Consider the following 20,208-nt stretch of genomic DNA (forward strand, 5'->3'; position numbering starts at 1 on the left):
GTGGCCCTGTTTGAAAAATACCCATGAAGCGTTTAACCTTTCCCACAATGCATTGGTGCTGAATGTTCTACCATACAAAACATTCAATGTTGAAATGGAACTCTCTGATATTCTACAGTACCTCAGTGTTCATTATTTGATGTAGATTTATTCACATTACAATACATTCAAAGGTTTTTGGCACACACCGTTAGCTGAAGACCTATGGTCATAACTAATGAATTAATGACATGATGCACAATGGTACTGGTCCTTTGGTTCATAGATATGATGAATGGGTTAATCACAGACGTTGTGTGATATGTACAGCCTTATTGTTACGCAATGTACATCAGCCTTCTGATTATGTTACCAAAATCATGACTTGTTAAAACATGATGTTTATAATGTTGAAAAAAAAAACATTTCATTTGTATTTCACTGGGAAAGTCCTTTGAGGCGGAGTCTTTTACAGTGGAGTTCTGGCTAAGAAAACGGCAGCAGTTCGTTCAACATGTAAAAGCTATAGTGAAATCAGAATAACATGTCTTCATGAGCCCATCCAGCCTACAGGAGAACATTTACTCCTGAACAGAGTAAAAGTAATAATATATATTTTCATGTGATCAATGAAAGAATGTTTAATTTCAAGTACTAATGCTTTTCCAAACTCCAACGCTCTTAGGCTGCGTTTACAAAGGCAGCCCAATTCTGATCTTTATTTCACTAATTGGTATTTTGACCTATCAGATCAGCTCTGAAAAAGAGCTGATGTGAAAAGATCTGATTTGTCAAAAGACATTATTGCAGGAATGTTTTTAGTTTTTCCATTCAATTAAGACCAAGACCACCAGGTGAGGGGAGATTTTTTTTAATACTAATTAATGACCTTAATTCATCAATCATATACAAGAGAGGAGCGAAAACCCACCGACACTTGGCCCTCCGTGGAATGAGTTTGACACATTGAATTAATGGAAAAAAATATGTGTAAGACCAGTGTTTTTATGATTTTCTGTACTACAGGGCCTGTACTCACAAAGTATCTCAGAGTAGGAGTGCTAATCTAGGATCAGTTTTGCTTTTTTGATTGTAATGAATAGACAGGGAAAACCTCTGCTACTCTGATACCCTTTATGAATACAGAATGCATGTTTCACAATTGCCTTTGGATGCACTTCAAGTCTGAAATGTCCAATGTCCCTTGCTAGCTGAGCTTATCTGCTGTGAAAGGGGACATACTATTTATCATTGAGGGAGAAAGCTTGGAGTCTGTCAATTAGAGGTGATCCTTGGGGTTTAATTTGACTGGCCTCCTCCTCATCAGACTATCAATTATATGTAAACAATATTTTAACTCCAAAGGAGGCCCATATAATATGAACGCTAATGACTCTGTTGTGGAGAGGAGCACAAAGGAGGCAGACACAAAGTGCCTCTGAGTGGGAGAGTGAACAGATAAGGGAACTGATAAGTAGGTTTTGGCACTCCAGTATTACTGAAGTTAATACATCTGCTTAGCAGTTTGAAGCGGGTTTCTTCCTGGAATTGTTGGTTATTGTTCTTTGATTTCTAACCTACCTCATTTCCTGAAAAGTTTACTTTCATGGGCCTTATGCACATCAGCTTGTGAAAAAAAACATTTGGATTCTCATAATTGCATATTAGTTTGTGACCAAAAAAGAGGTTTTCATTTCTTTGTCACGGCCATGAAACCTTTTAGTTGTTTATGTAAATGACAGTGAGATGGGCATATAGGGAGGCAGTAATTTGTTCATAAATTTCCTTTCATGATGTACAGGTAATTTGTTTTCAAGTAAACTGAGCTGAAGATGAGGCTGGAAAAGTTTTCTAAAATTAGCATGGTCTGCTGGCTGAAAAGGAATGCTTGTCTCTGTAAGATGTGTGCACGGTACAATATTAATGCATTGCTTTGAGGTTTTGTCACGTTCTGACCATAGTTCTTTTGTGTTTTCCTTGTTTTAGTATTGGTCAGGACGTGAGCTGGGTGGGCATTCTATGTTGTGTGTCTAGTTTGTCTATTTCTATGTTCGGCCTGATATGGTTCTCAATCAGAGGCAGGTGTTAGGCATTGTCTCTGATTGTGAACCATATTTAGGTAGCCTGTTTTGTGTTGGGTTTTGTGGGTGGTTGTTTCCTGTCTTTGTGTTTGCTGCACCAGATAGGGCTGTTTCGGTTTTGCCACGTTTTGTAGTTTGTTCATGTTAAGTGTCTCTTATTAAAGACTCATGAACTTCAACCACGCTGTGTTTTGGTCCGCCTCTCCTTCCCAGGAAGAAAGCCCTTACAGGTTTAGGGCAGTCAATGAGGGTGACATGTTTTGAGTCAGACAATATAGTGTATTTGTTGTTTGTGAAAAGCACTTACTCACCCTTTTCTGGTAAACGTACAACATGCAATGAAAGAAATTACCTGTCAATGTAATAAAATATTCCTCAGCTGTGATACTATCATAGTCAAAAGGTATGTTACAGAGAGCAGTGGTCACCAATCAATCACGACCTGCAAGCCATTCCTAGTCGATCACCAAACATTTGTGCAAAAAAAACCAACGTTAAACCCTTGGGTTCCTATTTTCTTTTCTTTGTTTTGCACTGTTGGCGGTAGGATTGATTCAGCAGCCCTAGCTCTGGGAAGACAAAGTGTTCCCATTTTTAACCATTTCGGTTATCTTAAGGTAGAACAAAGCCTACCCGGCAGGTCCAGAGAGAAAATCAAGTTCACCTATAGGCCTACCGCTGGCCAATCAGATAGCTCAGATCACTGTATCTGTACAGTTTCCTCACGCCGTAGACTATCAAAAAAGAAGCCTCGAACACACAGCAAAGTTGATACTGTGAGATTTAAAAACTTAGAAAACCATGACTAGAGAGAGAGAGACTCATAATACAACAAAGAGCTGCTGTTTTTATGAGTAAGTTCATGTTTACTTCCACTCACGTTGCATATTGAGTATAGCAGTGTTTTCACCATAAAATGTTGAATATTTAAGCCATAAAATGTACTTTCTCCCCATAAAATGTACTTTCTCCTACTACTAAGCCATAAATGTACTCCCCTACTTCCACTCACTCTACAACCAGCACTGCAGCTGTAATGAATGAGTATAGCAAAGTGTTTTCATAAGCTTGTGTTCTTTTTTTGCGGCTTATGTCTTATTTGAATATCGAGGAATATTTCACTTTCTCTGGTCAGGCATAACAACATGAATTGGTGCATGAGGCAGAAATAATTCAATGCAATTTAAGTTTCGCCATCAGCTGGAAGACGGTGTCCACTTTTCTCAGCTGAGGGAGGGAGAGAGGGGGGATAATGTATTGGGCCTATATCCTCCTGCACAAATATAATTGCTAGAAAACTGTTTATAATTGGTTAATGTTGAATAGGCTTACAACTGAGCGGTAGATCTCGACCTGCATTTTGACTCAGAAAGTGATCTTGACTCAGAAAAAGGTTGGTGACCACTGCGCTAGAAGGATATTTCTCTCTCCAGGGATAATGTGACACCAAAAAAAAAACAACACTATCTCGTCGTCATGGCATCCAGCGTTGCTGTCAGACATCACCCGTTGAGGGAATGATTCCTTTGAAATCAATGAAAGCTTCTATAGATGGGTTAGCTGACAAAGTCACTAAAACGATACACAAGCTTCAATCTGTGTGTGAAGTCTGTGTGTGTTGTTATGGTTCTGGATGGCCAGATAGCTAGCAACAATGACAAGAAACTGCCATGATTCTGGATGGCCAGATAGCTAGCAACAATGACAAGAAGCTGCCATGATTGCGGATGGCCAGATAGCTAGCAACAATGACAAGAAGCTGCCATGATTGTGGATGGCCAGATAGCTAGCAACAATGACAAGAAACTGCCATGATTGCAGATGGCCAGACAGCTAGCAACAATGACAAGAAACTGCCATGATTCTGGATGGCCAGTGTCATGATGTTGCCTCTTTGGGTACAGCAAGCCCCATCCCCCTCTCCCTGCCTCCCCCTCACCTCCTTCAACTAGGCTGCTGTGGTCAGAGAGAGGTCGTAAATTCCTGAGGAGAAGACCCTGCCACATGGCCACACAGTATAAGAGGCAGAGTACATTTTCATAGAGAACAAAGAAAGTATAAAAGATCGGTGAGGAATCCAGCTACGAACTGGTCCGTTTGTTACAACTTGGGGTAGCTCATGGGAGACGGTGTGGCCACATTACCATAACGCTGTTTATATAATAGCCTCAGATATGAGGGTTTCATCTAAATGAATGAGTGAGTATGATACTGTTTACACAATTTTACAATGTGATTTTGGACTGTTTAATGAAGGAAAACTCACAAAGGGAATTGGAGTTAACTAAATCAGAGGACCACCACTGAGCCCAGTTAGGGTCAGGGTGTCACGGTTCATGAATCCACTGCCTCCTTTTCCTTTTCTCTCTCTCTCTCTCTCTCTCTCTCTCCCGTGTTTGTGTGGGCGTGGTTCCCAATCTCGGCCTGATTGTCTGCGCCAGCTGGAATCACTTATCTTCCCTTTATATGTTCTGTAACCAGTGTTTCTTGTTGTCAGATCGTTGTTACTTCCCTGAGGTTGTGTCGTGTGTCCGTTCTCATCTCTCGCCGCCCTTGTGTGGATTATCTGCTGTGCTCCTTCCTACCCATCCGGACACTCTCCCCTGGGTTTCTCAGCACGCTCACATAGGAGGATGCGCCCTAGTCCCTGGGTCGGATTCCGTCTGAGTACAGTCTGTCTGTCCTGTTGCTGCTGTAACCTGTATTCATTAAACCATCGTTGCTTGCATCTTGCATCCGCCTCTGTATTGTTACAGAACGATCTGACCAGACCATGGATGCAGCGAGTTCAACGAGTCTGACCGAATTCATTTCCCGTAGTATCACGAGAATGGATCAACAAGAGGAGAACATCTCCAGCACAGGTCGGGAAGTACAAGCCATTGCGACACAGGTATCCCAGCTGACCCAACAATTACAACATCTGAGGGGTCTCGCTGCGCCACCTACACCGGCAGTTCAACCCGCCCCGCCAGAGCCGGATTCCCAGCTAGAGCCACGGCTACCGACACCAGAGGGTTATTCAGGTGATCCTGACTATTGCAGAGCTTTTCTTACGAGATGTTCCATGCATTTCTCGTTGCAGCCACGGACCTTCAACCGTGAACAGTCAAAGGTAGCATTCTTACTCACACTGCTATCAGGCAAAGCGGCTCTTTGGGGAACGGCGGTGTGGGCGAACCAGGACCCATGCTGCACCTCTTTCCAGACACTCTCCGAGGAGATGAGAAGGGTCTTCGATCGGGCCGTGGCGGGTAGGGAGGCGGCCAGACTACTCGCTGACCTTCGCCAAGGAGACCGTTCAGTATCGGAATACTCCATCCAATTCCGCACTCTGGCCGCAGAGTGTCAGTGGAACGAGGAGGCGCAGTGGGACATGTTCCTGCATGGGCTGGAGGACCGGATCCAGAAGGAGATTTATGTTCTGGACCTTCCCAGGAGTTTAAATGGACTAGTGGAACTAGCCTTGAGGGTCGACGCTCGTCTGAGTCGTGTTGGCCGCCGAGCATGCCCTAACAGACCGTATAACGACACGGAGGGCTGGCATGCCAGCGGCGGGAACACAGCCAGTTCAACCTCCGCTCACGAACCCATGCAACTGGGGAGAGCTCGCCTCTCCCGGGAAGAGAGGGAGAGGCGGAGATCCCAAGGACTCTGTCTCTACTGTGGTAGAGCGGGCCACTTTATCCACTCCTGCCCGGTAAAAGATTAGGCCCGGTAGTAAGAATGAGGCTACTATCGGGTGGTGTCACCACAGAGAAGACCTCATCATCTACTCTCCTCCCGGTAAGACTAAGATGGGCCAACCACACGCACGACACCCAAGCCTTACTGGACTCAGGAGCAGAGGGTAATTTCATGGACTTCAAGCTCGCTCACAAACTCCAGATTCCTATCACCTCACTCACGCACAAGATATCCGTCAACGCTCTCAATGGTCAAGAACTACCCAACATTTCTCACACCACTGAACCTATCACACTCATCACTTCTGGCAATCACACTGAGACACTATCATTTCTACTCATGGACTCACCCCTTGCACCATTAGTTCTCGGCCACCCTTGGCTCACCCAACACAACCCCAGAGTTGACTGGGGTCATAATTCTATATCCATGTGGAGTAACAAATGTCTTGAGTCCTGTTTAGTGTCTGCTTGTTCGTCTGTGTCTGATTCTGTGTTTCTAGAGGAGGCGGTGGATTTGTCTAACGTGCCCGTTGAATACCTCGACCTGAAGGAGGTGTTCAGTAAATCCCGTGCTGCTTCTCTTCCTCCGCATCGTCCCTATGACTGTGCTATAGAATTATTGCCAGGTGAGTCTCCGCCTAAAGGCAAGTTATATTCACTCTCTGTTCCTGAGAGGGAGGCTATGGAGAGATACATCTCTGGTTCTCTGGCATCTGGATTCATTCGTCCTTCCTCTTCTCCAGCGGGGGCGGGGTTCTTCTTTGTGGAGAAGAAGGACGGATCTCTGCGTCCTTGCATTGATTACCGTGGGTTGAATAACATCACAGTGAAAAATACCTATCCCTTACCGTTGATGTCCTCAGCCTTTGAAAGGTTACAGGGAGCATCCATGTTCACTAAGTTGGATTTACGTAATGCATATCATTTGGTTCGCATAAGGGGGGGGGACGAATGGAAGACCGCGTTTAACACCCCCAGAGGGCACTTCGAATATTTGGTCATGCCTTTTGGGCTATCCAACTCCCCAGCGGTTTTCCAGGCACTCGTAAATGACGTGCTGAGAGATATGATTGATCAGTTCATATATGTTTACCTGGATGACATACTTATTTTTTCTTCTTCTCTCCAGGAACACGTTCAGCACGTCAGACGAGTGCTTCAGAGGTTGTTGGAGAATGGACTTTTTGTCAAGGCGGAGAAATGCATTTTTCATGCACAATCCGTTCCATTCCTAGGTTACATCGTCTCGACTGAAGGTATTCGCATGGATCCTGACAAGGTTAAGGCTGTGGTGGATTGGCCAAGCCCAGATTCCCGTAAGGCCCTACAGAGGTTTCTGGGATTCGCCAATTTCTACCGGCGTTTCGTTCGCAACTTTAGCCAGATAGTCGCTCCTCTTACCGCCTTAACCTCCCCAGAGTGACGTTCAGGTGGTCCGATACAGCCGAGGCTGCATTCGTCAAACTCAAGAGCCGCTTTGTTTCGGCTCCCATCCTCATAGCTCCCGATCCCTCGCGTCAGTTCGTGGTGGAGGTGGACGCTTCAGAGGTGGGGGTAGGTGCGGTACTTTCCCAACGTTCCTCTTCTGACGACAAGATGCACCCTTGCGCGTTCCTTTCCCATCGGTTATCACCTGCGGAACGCAACTACGACATTGGCAACAGAGAGTTGTTGGCAGTGAAGTTAGCACTGGAGGAGTGGCGCCATTGGTTAGAGGGTTCGGGGGTACCTTTTATAGTTTGGACTGATCACAAGAATTTGGAATATATCAGAACCGCCAAGCGACTCAACTCCAGGCAGGCGCGGTGGGCACTCTTTTTCGGACGTTTTGACCTCTCTCTCTCGTTCCAAGAATGTCAAACCCGATTCCCTTTCTCGCATTTTTGACCATTCCGAACGCCCATCCACTCCCGAGTGCATCCTACCCGGGACCCTAGTGGTCTCCACACTCACATGGGAGGTTGAATCGAGGGTCAAAACGGCCTTAGAAGGGGTAACGCCTCCGCCCGGTTGCCCGCCTAATCGGTTGTTTGTGCCGGAGGGGTGTCGGTCCGATGTTATTCGGTGGGGGCATTGCTCCAACGTAGCGTGTCATCCAGGAGTCAGTCGCACTAGCTTTTGGTTAAGCAACGCTTTTGGTGGCCACTGATGGCTCGTGACATTCACAGCTTTGTCTTGGCTTGCTCGGTTTGTGCCACTGGGAAGACTTCTAATCGACCCCCAGATGGGTTACTCCAACCGCTGTCGGTCCCTTCGAGACCCTGGTCCCACATCGCGCTAGATTTTGTTACCGCCCTCCCGCCCCTCCCAGGGCAAGACTGTTGTTTTGACCGTGGTGGACCGGTTCTCGAAGGCGGCTCATTTTATTCCCTTGCCTAAATTACCATCTGCCAAGGAGACAGCGGTAACTGTCGTGGATCACGTCTTTCGCTTACATGGTCTGCCGATGGACGTAGTTTCTGACAGGGGGCCCCAATTTGTGTCCAAGTTTTGGCAAGAGTTTTGTAGGTTACTGGGAGCGAGTGTCAGCCTGTCTTCAGGGTTTCATCCCCAGAGCAACGGTCAAGCGGAGAGGGCCAACCAAGATTTGGAGAGAGTGTTGCGATGTTTGGTTTCTAAGAATCCCTCTTCCTGGAGTCAACAACTCTCTATGGTTGAGTACGCTCACAATTCGTTGCCAGTGGCAGCCACGGGTCTCTCTCCGTTTGAGTGTAGTTTAGGTTACCAGCCACCTATCTTTCCCAGTACGGAGTCCGAGGTGTCTGTTCCCTCCGCTCACGCTTTCATCCAGAGGTGCCGTCGCGCATGGAGCAGAGCCCGTGAGACTCTTCTCCGGGTGGGGGCGCGCACCAAGACTAAGGCCGATCGCCACCGGTCGAAGCCTCCGGTATACGTCGTTGGCCAAAGAGTGTGGCTTTCTACTAAGAACATTCCACTCCGATCCGTTTCGAACAAGCTTGCCCCCAAATTTATCGGCCCGTTCAAAGTCACCAGGATCATTAGTCCGGTGGCGGTCCGGCTCCAGCTTCCTCCGGCGTATAGGAGAATTCATCCTACCTTTCATGTGTCTAAAATAAAACCTGTGTTTCAGGCACGCATTAACCCACCGGTCCCGGTTCCCCCGCCGCCACGACTTGTTGATGGGGAACCCACCTTTTCTGTCAATCGTATTTTGGACTCTAGAAGGAGGGGACGCGGATTCCAGTACCTGGTGGACTGGGAGGGTTACGGCCCGGAGGAGAGAAGTTGGGTACCTGCTAGGGACATTCTGGATCACTCCCTTATCGATGATTTCAATCGACAGGTAAATTTGCCTGGGAACGCCAAGAGGCGTTCCTAGGGGGGGGGGTATTGTCACGGTTCATGAATCCACTGCCTCCTTTTCCTTTTCTCTCTCTCTCTCTCTCTCTCTCTCCCATGTTTGTGTGGGCGTGGTTCCCAATCTCGGCCTGATTGTCTGCGCCAGCTGGAATCACTTATCTTCCCTTTATATGTTCTGTAACCAGTGTTTCTTGTTGTCAGATCGTTGTTACTTCCCTGAGGTTGTGTCGTGTGTCCGTTCTCATCTCTCGCCGCCCTTGTGTGGATTATCTGCTGTGCTCCTTCCTACCCATCCGGACACTCTCCCCTGGGTTTCTCAGCACGCTCACATAGGAGGATGCGCCCTAGTCCCTGGGTCGGATTCCGTCTGAGTACAGTCTGTCTGTCCTGTTGCTGCTGTAACCTGTATTCATTAAACCATCGTTGCTTGCATCTTGCATCCGCCTCTGTATTGTTACACAGGGATCTTGGGACAGCCCTTTTCTGCAATTCCGAATAAAACCCAACTTTGGGAAATTACCACCATACCATGTTTCTCTCAATCACGGGAGTACAAATGTTGTAGACCATTGCTGAATCTTTTAACCATAGCACGTGGTTAAACTCTTAGACTATCGATACCAATAGAATAAGAACAAGTCTTTGATATGAATTACTAGTCTGCAGCTAGGAATTCGGTATCATTGAACGCGAGGAACGACAACTGCCGAAACATCCATTCTATATCGAATGAATGTCACTCTGAACTATCCACTATAACCACGACAGAGAGAGAGAGAGACGGACAATTCTACAAAAGAAACAAACTTTTCAACAGCGATCAAGACGACACACTGAGCGTAAATATTGATTGATTGATTGCAATTGTTCCTGAATGAGTGAGCGTTCATGTGTAAAGGATTAGCATTTAAATTGTTATAATTATTAACTCTGTCGTGACTTCTCAGTCGACCCCCACTTCCCTTTTGTCTAACAAGCCGCCTTTTTAGCCCACTAGGGGCACATTCTCCTATCATTTCTTGTAACCATATTTACCTTGTTGTTTTGTTTATGCATTTCTGTGAATTACTTAGTTAGTAATAAATAAATGATTTAAGACAATTGATGTATGGATGACTCATAGTGAACACTGGGATCGTGCAGATAACCAACAATTTATGACGTTTGGAATGAGACTAACGTGAGGTAAAGTAAATAATGAATTAATCAAATCAAATCAAATCAAATTGTATTTGTCACATACACATGGTTAGCAGATGTTAATGTGAGTGTAGCGAAATGCTTGTGCTTCTAGTTCCGACAATGCAGTAATAACCAACAAGTAATCTAACTAACAATTCCAAAACTACTGTCTTATACACAGTGTAAGGGGATAAAGAATATGTACATAAAGATATATGAATGAGTGATGGTACAGAGCAGCATAGGCAAGATACAGTAGATGGTATCGAGTACAGTATATACATATGAGATGAGTATGTAGACAAAGTAAACAAAGTGGCATAGTTAAAGTGGTTAGTGATACATGTATTACATAAGGATGCAGTCGATGATATAGAGTACAGTATATACGTATGCATATGAGATGAATAATGTAGGGTATGTAACATTATATTAGGTAGCATTGTTTAAAGTGGCTAGTGATATATTTTACATAATTTCCCATCAATTCCCATTATTAAAGTGGCTGGAGTTGAGTCAGTGTCAGTGTGTTGGCAGCAGCCACTCAATGTTAGTGGTGGCTGTTTAACAGTCTGATGGCCTTGAGATAGAAGCTGTTTTTCAGTCTCTCGGTCCCAGCTTTGATGCACCTGTACTGACCTCGCCTTCTGGATGATAGCGGGGTGAACAGGCAGTGGCTCGGGTGGTTGTTGTCCTTGATGATCTTTATGGCCTTCCTGTAACATCGGGTGGTGTAGGTGTCCTGGAGGGCAGGTAGTTTGCCCCCGGTGATGCGTTGTGCAGACCTCACTACCCTCTGGAGAGCCTTACGGTTGTGGGCGGAGCAGTTGCCGTACCAGGCGGTGATACAGCCCGCCAGGATGCTCTCGATTGTGCATCTGTAGAAGTTTGTGAGTGTTTTTGGTGACAAGCCAAATTTCTTCAGCCTCCTGAGGTTGAAGAGGCGCTGCTGCGCCTTCTTCACGATGCTGTCTGTGTGAGTGGACCAATTCAGTTTGTCTGTGATGTGTATGCCGAGGAACTTAAAACTTACTACCCTCTCCACTACTGTTCCATCGATGTGGATAGGGGGGTGTTCCCTCTGCTGTTTCCTGAAGTCCACAATCATCTCCTTAGTTTTGTTGACGTTGAGTGTGAGGTTATTATCCTGACACCACACTCCGAGGGCACTCACCTCCTCCCTGTAGGCCGTCTCGTCGTTGTTGGTAATCAAACCTACCACTGTTGTGTCGTCAGCAAACTTGATGATTGAGTTGGAGGCGTGCATGGCCACGCAGTCGTGGGTGAACAGGGAGTACAGGAGAGGGCTCAGAACGCACCCTTGTGGGGCCCCAGTGTTGAGGATCAGCGGGGTGGAGATGTTGTTGCCTACCCTCACCACCTGGGGGCGGCCCGTCAGGAAGTCCAGTACCCAGTTGCATAGGGCGGGGTCGAGACCCAGGGTCTCGAGCTTGATGACGAGCTTGGAGGGTACTATGGTGTTGAATGCCGAGCTGTAGTCGATGAACAGCATTCTCACATAGGTATTCCTCTTGTCCAGATGGGATAGGGCAGTGTGCAGTGTGCAGTGTGGTTGAGATTGCATCGTCTGTGGACCTATTTGGGCGGTAAGCAAATTGGAGTGGGTCTAGGGTGTCAGGTAGGCTGGAGGTGATATGGTCCTTGACTAGTCTCTCAAAGCACTTCATGATGACGGAAGTGAGTGCTACGGGGCGGTAGTCGTTTAGCTCAGTTACCTTAGCTTTCTTGGGAACAGGAACAATGGTGGCCCTCTTGAAGCATGTGGGAACAGCAGACTGGTATAGGGATTGATTGAATATGTCCGTAAACACACCGGTCAGCTGGTCTGCGCATGCTCTGAGGGCGCGGCTGGGGATGCCGTCTGGGCCTGCAGCCTTGCGAGGGTTAACACGTTTAAATGTTTTACTCACCTCGGCTGCAGTGAAGGAGAGTCCGCATGTTTTCGTTGCAGGCCGTGTCAGTGGCACTGTATTGTCCTCAAAGCGGGCAAAAAAAGTTATTTAGTCTGCTTGGGAGCAAGACATCCTGGTCCGTGACTGGGCTGGTTTTCTTCTTGTAGTCCGTGATTGACTGTAGACCCTGCCACATACCTCTTGTGTCTGAGCCGTTGAATTGAGATTCTACTTTGTCTCTATACTGACGCTTAGCTTGTTTGATAGCCTTGCGGAGGGAATAGCTGCACTGTTTGTATTCGGTCATGTTACCAGTCACCTTGCCCTGATTAAAAGCAGTGGTTCGCGCTTTCAGTTTCACGCGAATGCTGCCATCAATCCACGGTTTCTGGTTAGGGAATGTTTTAATCGTTGCTATGGGAACGACATCTTCAACGCACGTTCTAATGAACTCGCACACCGAATCAGCGTATTCGTCAATGTTGTTATCTGACGCAATACGAAACATATCCCAGTCCACGTGATGGAAGCAGTCTTGGAGTGTGGAATCAGCTTGGTCGGACCAGCGTTGGACAGACCTCAGCGTGGGAGATTCTTGTTTTAGTTTCTGTCTGTAGGCAGGGATCAACAAAATGGAGTCGTGGTCAGCTTTTCCGAAAGGAGGGCGGGGCAGGGCCTTATATGCGTCGCGGAAGTTAGAGTAACAATGATCCAAGGTTTTTCCAGCCCTGGTTGCGCAATCAATATGCTGATACAATTTAGGGAGTCTTGTTTTCAGATTAGCCTTGTTAAAATCCCCAGCTACAATGAATGCAGCCTCAGGATGTATGGATTCCAGTTTGCAAAGAGTCAAATAAAGTTCGTTCAGAGCCATCGATGTGTCTGCTTGGGGGGGAATATATACGGCTGTGATTATAATCGAAGAGAATTCTCTTGGTAGATAATGCGGTCGACATTTGATTGTGAGGAATTCTAAATCAGGTGAACAGAAGGATTTGAGTTCCTGTATGTTTCTTTGATCACACCACGTCTCGTTAGCCATAAGGCATACGCCCCCGCCTCTCTTCTTACCAGAAAGATGTTTGTTTCTGTCGGCGTGATGCGTGGAGAAACCAGCTGGCTGCACCGCCTCCGATAGCGTCTCTCCAGTGAGCCATGTTTCCGTGAAGTAAAGAACGTTACAGTCTCTGATGTCCCTCTGGAATGCTACCCTTGCTCGGATTTCATCAACCTTGTTGTCAAGAGACTGGACATTGGCGAGAAGAATGCTAGGGAGTGGTGCACGATGTGCCCGTCTCCGGAGTCTGACCAGAAGACCGCCTCTTTTACGGAGTCGTTTTTTTGGGGGGTCGCCGGCTGGGATCCATTCCGTTGTCCTGGTTGAAAGGCAGAACACAGGATCCGCGTCGCGAAAATCATATTCTTGGTTGTACTGATGGTGAGTTGACGCTGATCTTATTTTCAGTAGTTCTTCTCGACTGTATGTAATGAAACCTAAGATGACCTGGGGTACTAATGTAAGAAATAACACGTAAAAAAACAAAAAACTGCATAATTTCCTAGGAACGCGAAGCGAGGCGGCCATCTCTGTCGGCGCCGGAAGTAGACAGAAGACTATTTGATCAGATATAAAATATCTGAAAGGTTATATTAGGGAATTATAACCTTGTAATCTGAATATTTTGCTTCTTGCCCCGACTTCCTAGTTAATTAAAGTTACATGATTAATCAGTCTAATCTTTGATCAAATCTAAGTCTTCAATTTAATGATAGTAAAGACACGACACCAGATAGCTAGCAACAATGGCAAGAAGCTGTCCTGATTCTGGATGGCCAGATAGCTAGCAACAATGACAAGAAGCTGTCCTGATTCTGGATGGCCAGATAGCTAGCAACAATGACAAGAAACTGCCCTGATTCTGGATGGCCAGATAGTTAGCAATAATGACAAGAAACTGCCCTGATTCTGGATGGCCAGATAGCTAGCAACAATGACAAGAAACTGCCCTATGGGGATTCAGCTAGTTACATCTTGTTCTTGATATCATGTCTTGCTTTGAGGTGTTTTAACTGAGTTCATGTAAATGATAATATGGCAAAAATTCTCTAGCTAGCTATTCAACAAATGTGACGATGCATTTGAGAGACAACAAGTGCTCATTGTGCAAATGTATTTATGTTTCCAATAAACATTGAAGACAAAATATTGCTTACCTGTTGTCAAAAATCTAAGCCAACCCTGTCTGTTTTGCCCCATAGTGGTGCATCCATCAGTTTTGTTGCTAAACAACCAACCTGTATATACTGTCAGTGTCGTGTTGCGTCACATCCAATGGCATCATCCAATTTTTGACGGCTGACGTGCTCTGAATTGAAATAATGAGAAATAAAGTTGATTTCAGTTGCATATGGCCTCCACTAGACACCACTGGTTGTTTAACTAGGATTTATGGAAACGCTAGCTCACTAGCTATATTGACTATGTTCAAAATGCTAACAAAAGCAACGTGTAATTAGAAGATCATTTAGGACAACCACTAGCAACAATTTAAGAGTACAAAACAACCCAAGCTATTGTATTTACGCATTGTTGCTAAATATGATACAATACAATAATGAAAAATAGAATAAAGAGGCTCTTCCCCTCTGCTCCTCTCCGCGTTCTGTGTAGCAGGTAGAACGTCACATTGACACGACGCTGATGGCAAAACCAACGCTTATAGTCGAGCTACAAGTGAGAGCTAAAGTGAGCTGAGAAGGATGTTCACCTAAGCCTAAGGTTGTTCCACGAAATGAGTCCCATTAGAGTAGTGTAACATAGTAAAAAAAACAACATTTAATTTAATTTAATTTTAACATTCTGTCATGAAAAGCACATTTTCAACTTAACAATTTAAAACAAAAATCCATCTGAATAGGTTAAATAAAAAATGTCTGCACATTAACACTGAGAGTGTTACATTTAATTAACACTGTTCCATGGGGCGGCAGGGTAGCCTAGTGGTTAGAGCGTTGGGCTAGTAACCGGAAGGTTGCAAGTTCAAATCCCCGAGCTGACAAGGTACAAATCTGTTCCTAGGTCGTCATTGAAAATAAGAATTTGTTCTTAACTGACTTGCCTGGTTAAATAAAGGTAAAAAAACTAAAAACTTTTCAGTGTTAGCCATTGTTTTGCATATTTCCCAGAGTAACTTTCAATAAATTGTAGAGTTACCACCAATGACTGTATGTGCTAGTGACAGAAACGTGGTTGTTGCATTCATTCATTTTCAGTTGTGTGACCTTCCCCAAGTGAGATCCTAACTGACTAGTTATTGTCAATATGGTTTTCATAAGGTCTTATTTTGACTGCCTTGTTATACCCTAAAACAGCATCTCATGGTTTGTAGGCCACATCAGGCCTACAGGTCTGTCTTGCAAAATGATAAATAATTCCTATTGGAATCCAGCCAGAGTGGGGATATCAAACATTTATCATTTTTATTCACCTGCAACCTGCATTCAGAATGACTACCAGGGTTGGGAAGACCAAAGATATGAGACTACCTAAAAAAATCTAAACAGGAACAACCATTTTAGTAACGGGAGCAATTAATCCAAGTAACAAGATTGGATTAGTTTAGGAAAATATATGTAATTTATATTTGAATAGCACAATATTAATCAGTCTATTTGCATGCAAAAACATACATATTGAAACAAAGAAACGTTGGGGTGTCTGGGGCGCCATGAGAGTTATTTAAGATACTTTTCAAAGTAGGGTTTCAGACATTTTTGAAAGATGGTCTGGGACTCCGCTGTCCTGACTTTAGTAGGAAGCTTGTTCCACTATTGGGGTGATAAGACAGAGAAGAGTTTTGACTGAGCAGAAGTAGACCAAGAGACCAGAGGTGGCGGAACAGAGTGCTCGGGTTGGGATGTAGGGTACTGACAAGACGGCGCTGAAGAGGATGGCTGACGTTTTACATGCTCCTAACCAACTGTGTTATTTAAAAATAACATCAGAACAGTGATTACTCACCACGAACTGGAAGAAGCTTTTTCCTTTAATAATGAGTCTGACGAGAAGGATATACTGCTTTCCCGGGAACAAGCCCAAATCCCCGTAATTTGCGTGAAGAAAAGACGGAGGAAAAGAGGGCGCAGATCAGGCTGCCTTCTGAGAATCCGTAGGCGAGCGAGTAAATTCCCACTGCCATCCATTCTACTTGTTAACATGCAATCTTAGGAAAATAAAATTGGTGACCTACGATTACGATTATCCTACCAACGGGACATTAAAAACAGTAATATCTTATGTTTCTGACTGAACGAAGACACAGATATTATAGAGCTGGCGGGATTTTCAATGCACCGGCAGAACAGAGAAAAAGATACGTCTGGTCAAACAAGGGGTGGAAGTGTGTGTCTTTTTGTCAATAACAGCTTGTGCGCAATGTCTAATATTAAAGAAGTCTCGAGGTTATCACGTTCTGACCTTTATTTCCGTTGTTTTGTATTTATTTAGTATGGTCAGGGCGATCAGAGGCAGGTGTCATTAGTTGTCTCTGATTGAGAATCATACTTAGGTAGCCTGGGTTGCACTGTTTGTTTGTGGGTGATTGTCTATGTTGATTGCTTGTGTCATCACAGTTCTCATTTAGCTTCACGGTCGTTATTTGTTTATTGCTTTTGTATTGAGTGTTCAGTACTTTCTTTAATTAAATATCAAGATGAACACAAACCACGCCGTGTTTTTGTCCGCCTTTCCTTCAACAGAGGTAAACCGTGACAGAGGTATTGCTCGCCTGAGTTAGATTACCCTATGATAAGCTGTAGGCCACACTATCTACCAAGAGAGTTCTCATCTATATTATTCGTAGCTGTCTATTTACCACCACAGACCGATGCTGGCACTAAGACCGCACTCAACCAATTCTATAAGGCCATGAGCAAACAAGAAAATACTCATCCAGAAGCGGTGCTCCTAGTGGCCGAGGACGTTAATGCAGGCAAACTTAAATCAGTTTTAACAAATTTTTACCAGCATGTCACATGTGCAACCAGAGGAAAAAATAACTACATCACCTTTACTCCACACACAGAGACACATACAAATCTCTCCCTCGCCCTCCATTTTGGCAAATCTGACGATAATTCTATCCTCCCTATTCCTGCTTACAAGCAAAAACTAAAGCAGGAAATACTAATGACTTGCTCAGTATGGATGTGGTCAGATGCCCTCGGACGAACCATCAAACAGTTAGAGCGTCAATACAGGACTAAGATTGAATTCTACTACACTGACTCTGACGCTCGTCGAATGTGGTAGGGCTTGCAAACTAGGGCTTGCCCAGTGACGCAAGCTTACCAGACGAGCTAAATGCCTTCTATGCTCACTTCGAGGCAAGCAACACTGAAGCCTGTATGAGAGCACCAGCTGTTTCGGGCGACTGTGTGATCATAGCTGATGTGAGCAAGACCGTTAAATAGGTCGACATTCCCAAGGCCGTGGGGCCAGAGGGATTACCAGGACATGTACTCCGAGCATGCGCGGACCAACTGGCATGTGTCTTCACTGACATTTTCAACCTCTCCCAGAGCGGGTTTGTAATACCAACATGTTTCAAGCAGACCATCATAGTCCCTGTGATCAAGAAAGCAAAGGTAACATGCCTAAATTACTACTGCTCCATGTCAGTAGCCATGAAATGCTTTCAAAGGCTGGTCATGCCTCACATCAACACCATCATCCCAGAAACCCTAGTCCCACTGCTATTTGCATACCGCCCCAACAGATCCACAGATAACGCAATCTCAATCACACCCCACACTGCCCTTTCCCACCTGGACAAAAGGAACACCTATGTGAGAATGCTGTTCATTGACTACAGCTCAGCGTTCAACACCATAGTGCCCACAAAGCGCATCACTAAGCTAAGGACCATGGAATTAAACACCTCCCTCTGCAACTGGATCCTGGACTTCCTGATGGGCCGCCCCCAGGAGGTAAGGGTAGGCAACAACACATCTGCCACGCTGATCCTCCACACGGGGACCCTTCAGGGGTGCATGCTTAGTCCCCTCCTGTGCTCCCTGTTCACCCACGACTGTGTGGCCATGCATGACTCCAACACCATCATTAAGTTTGCTGACAACACAACAGTGGTAGGCCTGATTACCAACAATTATGAGACAGTCTATAGGGAGGAGGTCAGAGAACTGGCAGTGTGGTGCCAGGACAACAACCTCTCCCTCAACGTGAGCAAGACAAAGGAGCTGATCATGGACTACAGGAAAAGGAGGGCCGAACACACCTCATTCACATCCACGAGTTGTAGTGGAGTGGGTCAAGAGTTTCAAGTTCCTTGATGTTCACATCACCAACAAACTATCATGGTCAAAACACACCAAGACAGTTGTGAAATGTGCATGACAACACCTTTTCCCAATCAGGAGACTGAAAAGATTGGGCATGTCTCCCCAGGTCATCAAAAAGTTATACAGCTTCACTATCGAGAGCATCCTGACCCGTTGTATCTCCAAATGGTATGGCAACTGCTCGGCATCTGACCGTAAGGCACTACAGAGGGTAGTGCGTATGGCCCAGTACATCACTGGGGCCAAGCTTCCTGCCATCCAGGACCTATATTCTTGGCAGTGTCAGAGGAAGGCCCAAAAAATTGTCAAAGCGGTACCGGAACTCCAAGTATAGGTCCAAAAGGCTCCTGAACAGCTTCTACTTCCAAGCCATGAGACTACTGAACAATTAATCAAATGGCCACCTGGGCTATTTACCCCCCCCCCCACACACACACAATATTGGTGGACATTTTCTGCTTAAAATATCAAAGGGATTTATAATTACCTAAGCCTCAGCTCCCCCTGTATTTCCCATTCAATTGCTAATGTTGTTTTTCCTAATGCTACTGCATAGCATTGTCTGTTTGTCCTGTTCGGCTGGATACAACACGACATTTAACTGAAAGTGTATTCGGAAAGTATTCAGACCCCCACATTTTATTACATTATTTTCTTATTCTAAAATGGATTAAATAGTTTTTTCCCCCTCATCAATCTACCCACACTATCCCATAATGACAAAGCAACCCCCCCTCCCCCCAAAAGAAAACTGAAATACTATGTATTCAGACCCTTTACTCAGTAGTTTGTTGAAGCACCTTTGGCAGCGGTTACAGACTCGAGTCTTCTCGGGTATGATGCTACAAGTTTGGGACACCTGTATTTGGGGAATTTATCCCATTCTTCTCTGCAGATCCTCTCAAGCTCTGTCAGGTTGGATGGGGAGCGTCGTTGCACAGCTATTTTCTGGTATCTTCAAAGGATGTTATAATGCTTCCGCATTAGATCAATTGACACCCTTTACCATGGCGCATTGAGATGTATTTTAAACTGCACAACCCTTACGCACCACTGCACTTTGTATACCAGGGTTGGCTGGCCGTCTCTAGTCACTCGTAGGCTCAGTCACTGGTATACTTTTATTTATAAAGCCATTTTGGGTTTACTACCTTTTTATTTGGGAATTTTTTTGTTCAGAAATGTGGTGGGTACTTTCTTCGTTCGCTGGACTTTATCCTGCTAACTGTTCCAAATGTCCCAACTGAATTTGGTAAAAGGACATTTATGTACTCTGCGCTATCGTCTTGGAACGCCTTACAAAATACTTTTAAACTGGAAGAACTTGTCCCGATTGGTATTTTTTAAATCACTGATGAATGATCTTGAGACTGATTCCCTGACCTTTAATTTGCTGTTTTTGATTTTTGTTATACTTTTGTGAATTCTATGGATTTTACTAGATTACTTGAAGTTTTTCATGTTGTTTGTCTGTCATTTTTGTAATGACTTGGTGCTGCCTATCTTGAAAAAGAGATTTTAAATCTCAATGAGCCCTTCCTGGTTAAATAAATGTTAAATAAAAAATGTAAAGATCCGGTTCAAGTCCAAGCTCTGGTCACTGAAGGACATATAGAGACTTGTCCAGAAGCCACTCCTGCGTTGTCTTGGCTGTGCGTCGTTGTCCTGTTGGAAGGACCTGGA

The 20,208-nt window shown here is 45.0% G+C and overlaps 1 non-coding gene across 1 annotated transcript; it reads left to right on the plus strand.

The window, feature by feature from the left end:
- The first annotated feature begins 249 nt into the window (after positions 1 to 249).
- LOC115109824 (small nucleolar RNA U13) lies at positions 250 to 345 on the plus strand. The gene has a single exon (XR_003860566.1). It is a non-coding gene; the product is annotated as a small nucleolar RNA U13 (small nucleolar RNA).
- Positions 346 to 20,208: the final 19,863 nt, after the last annotated feature.

This window comes from Oncorhynchus nerka, linkage group LG25 (assembly GCF_034236695.1).
Source record: "Oncorhynchus nerka isolate Pitt River linkage group LG25, Oner_Uvic_2.0, whole genome shotgun sequence".
NCBI lineage: Eukaryota > Metazoa > Chordata > Actinopteri > Salmoniformes > Salmonidae > Oncorhynchus > Oncorhynchus nerka.